The following is a 5,622-nucleotide window of genomic DNA, read 5'->3' on the forward strand; positions in this document are numbered from 1 at the left end:
CATGTATCATATGACCTCACTGATATGAGGAATTCTTAATCTCAGGAAACAAACTGAGGGTTGCTGGAGTGGGGGGTGGGGTGGGAGGGATGGGGTGACTGGGTGATGGACACTGGGGAGGGTATGTGTTCTGGTAAGCGCTGTGAATTGTGCAAGACTGTTGAATCTCAGATCTGTACCTCTGAAACAAATAATGCAATATATGTTAAGAAAGAAAAAAAGAAGAAGAAGAATGTAGCAGCAGGGGAAGAATGAAGGGGGGGAAATTGGAGGGGGGGAAGAACCATGAGAGACAATGGACTCTGAAAAACAAACTGAGGGTTCTAGAGGGGAGGGGGTTGGGAGGATGGGTTAGCCTGGTGATGGGTATTGAGGAGGGCACGTTCTGCATGGAGCACTGGGTGTTATGCACAAACAATGAATCATGGAACGCTATATCGAAAACTAATGATGTAATGTATGGGGATTAACATAACAATAAAAAAAATTAAAAAAAAAAAAAGATTCAGATTCCCAGACCCCTCCCCTGGAGATGTCCTAAGTACTTAGTGGGCCTCGGGGCGGGGGAGCCTGGGAATCTGAAATTTCAACAGACACTTGGGGTCTAATGATCTGGCAAGTTTTGGAACCAGTATCTTGGATTCTTCTCAAAATGTGGGCGGTCACCAGCAGCGGCGGCAGCAGGTGGAGCTTGTAAAAAATGCAAATTCTCACGATAGCTAAATCAGACTCTGCTTTTTCACCATCCCACGGTGACTATAAGCACGCTAATATCTTAGAAGCACAGCGTTAGACTACTTATCTCGAGCAGTAGAGTCTGCAAGTAAGTGGCTCTCAAACTTGAGCATGCATTACATCATCTGAAAGGCTCATTAAAGCACGGGCTGCCCCTGGAGCTTGTGATTTAGTAGGTCTGACGCAGGGCACCTGTCACAAGTCCCCAGGTGCTGCCGATGCTCTTGGTCTGGGAACCACACTTTGAGAATCCCAGATCTAAAATCTAGACTAGAGTCTCTCGAACTTGGCATTGTTAATGTTCTGAGCCAGATAATTCTTTCTTGGGTGGGGCAGGGACTGTGCTGTGTATTGTAAGATGTTCAGCTGCTTCTCAGACCCCCCCACCCACTAGATTCCAGGAGCACCCCCAAAATTGTGACAGCTAATTATGTCTTCATACATTGCCAAATACCCCCCCAGTGGGGTGGGTGACCAAAGAGCCCCCAGTTGAGAACCACTGGTCTAGAACATTCCTAAAAGGGAGGGGTCCTGTCTCTCGTCCCATTCATGGGGAGAGCAGACTTGAGCCCTAGCTTGGGCATCCTCTCTCAGCCTCTCCTCCCAGATCCTGGGGCATTACAGAGGAGCCTGAGACCCCGTGGGGCAACCCCCTTGAACCAGGATTTCCTCATCTGGGGAAATGATACCGTGTTCCCGCCTCCCTGGCAATGGTGAGTGGAAACGTCTGAACCTCTGAACACGGGGTGTCCCTGTCACCCTCCCCTCCTCGTCCGGAGCTCCTGCTTTGCAAGGTAGGCTTTGTCTATTCATAAAAAGCAGATTTTCCAAGAAATTTTAACAGTGGCTTGAGGCAAACTACATAAAGAACTGAATGTCTACTGGTCACCTGATGTTTTAAAGCTACACCCTAGGAATCTGTGTGATTGGTAAGCTCTACTTAGTCTGAATGTTGTACTTTCTTTTTTTTTATAAGTATTTTTTAAAGATATTTATTTATTTGACAGAGAGAGACACAGCGAGAGAGGGAACACAAGCAGGGGGAGTGGGAGAGGGAGAAGCAGGCTTCCCGCTGAGCAGGGAGCCCAATGCGGGGCTCGATCCCAGGACCCCGGGATCATGACCTGAGCCGAAGGCAGACAATTAACGGCTGAGCCACCCAGGCGCCCCTGAATGTTGTACTTTCTATATATTCTTTGCAGAGAGCTGGGAATATTGAAGGGGGGGAAAAGACATTTTTTTAAAGAAGTTTCTTGGCTCTCGCATGTTCCTCGACACAGCTTCCCATTTCGGATTGTTGGGGAACAGTGCCCTCTGCTGGAATGTTCTGGTTATTGCGATTGCCGCTGAGCGCTAGTCGAGTCCTGTGGGACCCAGACAACTGTGTTTGGAAATCCCCCCGGTGACCCATCCATGTCCTCCAGCTCCAGGGCTAGCTGAAAAGAGGACGTGTTCCCTGGAGTTGAGTGCCTCGGGCTAGGACGCTGGTCAGGGTAGGGTTCACACCGGGCCCCCCCTGCCCGGCACTCCCCATTAAAGAGAATGGTAGGTAGGGGTTGAGGGCGACCTCTTTCTTCACCCAGCCCAAAGTAAGTGCTCCGTGTGTGTGTGTGATCGTGGCCCCCTCTGAAAACAATCTTGTGGCAACAAGCCCCATACCTTGTCAGATTCCAGTTATCTTAGTTCTCCTCTAAGAAGAAATTGTGTTTGGTCGGTAAAAATAAGCTCACTGGAATGGGCCAGTAAGGTTGGTGGGTGAGCCTCCTTGGCCGGCTCCATTGCACATTTTCCAAAGTTTAGCTTTTAAAATGTAAGCCTGGGGTGACTGGGTGGCTCAGTCGGTTAAGCAGCTGACTCTTGATTTCCCCTCAGGTCACGATCTCAGGGTCATGGGATCAAGCCCCGCGTCAGGCTCTGTGCTCAGCAAGGCATCTGCTTGGGATTCTCTCTCTCCCTCCCCTTTCGCCCCTCCCCCTGCTCTCTCTCTCTTTCAAATGAATAAATACATCTTTAAAAATTTTTTTAAATAAAATGTAAGCCTAAGGACACGGTAGATGCCAGGGCCTATGAAGTGCGCTTTAGACCCTATAAAGGTATTTATAGGTATTTATACCTGTATCTCTATTTTTTTAAATATTTTTTATTTTTTGGCAAATAAAAATTATATGTATTTAAGGTGTACAATATGTTTTGATGTATGTATATGTCGTGAAATGATTTCCACAGTCAAACTAATTAACATATCCATCACCTTCCATGCTGCTTTTTTGTGTGTATGTGATGAGAACACTTGATATCTACTCTTTGAGAATTTCAAATGTATAGAACATTATTACTAAATACAGTCACCACGCCTTACATTAGATTCCCAGAATGTATTCAACTTAAAACTGGAAGTCTGCGCCCTTTAATCAAAGTCTCCCTCTCCTCCGCCAACTCCAATCCTCTGCTAACCACCATTCTCCTGTTACTGTGAGTTCAGCTTTTGTTTTGTTTTTTTTAGATTCCACAGATAAGTGAGCTCCTAAAACATTTGTCTTTCTGTGTCTGATTTATTTCACTTTGTCCTTCAGTTTCATCCATGTTGTAAATGGCAGGATTTACTGCTTTTTTAAAAAGATTTTATTTATTTATTTATTTATTTGAGAGAGAACACGCACACGGGGTTGGGGGGCAGAGGCAGAGGGAGAAGCGGGCTCCCCACTGACCAGGGAGCCCGATGCAGGGCTCAATCCCAGGACTCTGGGATCACAACCCAAGAAGGCAGACGCTTAACCGACTGAGCCACCCAGGTGCTCCTGATTTACTGCTTTTTTTGAGGCTGATAGTCCATTGTGGGTGTGCACCACATCTTCTTTATCCATTCATCTGCCCATGGGCTCTTAGGTTGTTTCCAAGTCTTGGCTACTCTGAATGATGCTGCAGTGAACGTGGGAGTGAAGATGCCTCTTTGAGATAGTGATTCTATTTCCCTCAGATCTATACCCAGAAGAAAGATTGCTAGATCACATGGTAATTCTATTCCTAACTTTTTGAGGAATCTCCATCCTGTTTTCCACAGGGGTTGCGCCAGGTTGCATTCCCACCAACAGTGCACAAATGTTCCCCTTTCTCCGCATCCTCACCAACCCTTGTTATCTTTTGAGTCTTTTTTTTAATTTAAATTCAATTAGCCAACATCATTAGTTTCAGATGTAGAGTTCAACAATTCATCAGTTGCATATAACACCCAGGGCTCTTCACATCACGTGCCCTCCTTAATGCCCATCCCCCAGTTACCCCGTCCCTCCACCACCCCTCTCCCCCCCAGCAACCCTCAGTTTGTTTCCTACAGTTAAGAGTGCCTCGGGCTAGGACGCTTCAGTTTTCCCTCCCTTCCCCTATGATCCTCTGTCCTGTTTCTTATATTCCACATATGAGTGAGTTTTTTGAGGCTTTGATTATAACAATCCTAACAGGTGTGAGGTGGTTTTGATTTGCATTGACCTGAGGATGAGTGATGTTGAGCACATTTTCATATTCCTGCTGGCCATTTATTTGTATGTCTGCTTTGGAAAAATGTCTGTTCAGGTCCTTGGCCCATTTTTTAATCAGGTTTTTCATTTGGTTTTTTGTTGCCATTGAATTAGGAGTTCCTTATATTTTTTAATATTAACCCCTTATCAGATAGATGGTTTACAAATATTTTTCTCCCATTTCCTAGGTGGCCTTTTAATTTTGTTGATTGTTTCCTTTGCTGTGTAGAATCTGTTTAGTTTGATGTAGTCCCGCTTGTTTATTTTTGCTTTTGTTTCCTGTGCTTTTGGCATCTATTCCGAAAAATCCTTGCCAAAACCAATGTCAAGGGCGTTTTATCCTGTGCTTTGTTCTAGGAGTTTAATGGTTTCAGTCCTTTCATTTAAGTATGTAATCCATTAATTGTGTATTGTATACGATTCTAATTTCATTCTTTTCCATGTGGCTGTCCAGTTTCCCCAACACCATTTACTGAAGAGACTGTCCTTTCTCTAGTGCATATTCTTGGCACCTTTGTCAAAAATGAGTTAACTATATATGTGTGTTTCCGGGCTCTCTCTTATGTTCTGTCCTTGTTGGTGTATGTGTCTGTTTTCATGCCAGCACCATGTGGTTTTTACTACTATAGTTTCATAATGTAGTTTGAAGTCAGGAAATATGATGCCTCCAGCTTTTTTCTTCCCGCTCAAGATTCGCTATTTGGTGGGGCGCCTGGGTGGCTCAGTTGGTTAAACGGCTGCCTTCGGCTCAGGTCATGATCCTGGAGTCCCTGGATCGAGTCCCGCATCGGGCTCCCTGCTCGGCAGGGAGTCTGCTTCGCCCTCTGACCCTATCCCCTCTCATGTGTTCTTTCTCTCTCATTCTCTCTCTCTCAAATAAATAAATAAAATCTTAAAAAAAAAAAAAAAGCACTTAAAAAAAAAAAGATGAGCTATTTGGGGTCTTTCGCAAATTTTAGGATTGTTTTTCTATTTCTGTGAAAAACACCATTGGAATTTTGATAGGGATTGCATTGAATCTATAGATCACTTTGGGTAGCATGGATATTTTAACAATATTAATTCTTCCAGTCCATGAACAAAGGATATCTGTCTCTATATTTCTAAGTCACATGCTTATAAAGCTATTACTTAATCATCCATTTTATTATTTTTTAAAGGTTTTATTTATTTATTTGACGGACAGAGACACAGCAAAAGAGGGAACACAAGCAGGGGGAGTGGGAGAGGGAGAAGCAGGCTTTCCGAAGAGCAGGGAGCCCGATGCGGGGCTCGATCCCAGGACCCTGAGATCATGACCTGAGCCGAAGGCAGACGCTTAATGACTGAGCCACCCAGGCGCCCCTTAATCATCCATTTTAGACAGTAACTA

The sequence above is a fragment of the Phoca vitulina genome, unplaced genomic scaffold, assembly GCF_004348235.1.
Source record: "Phoca vitulina isolate PV1807 unplaced genomic scaffold, GSC_HSeal_1.0 scaffold65, whole genome shotgun sequence".
NCBI lineage: Eukaryota > Metazoa > Chordata > Mammalia > Carnivora > Phocidae > Phoca > Phoca vitulina.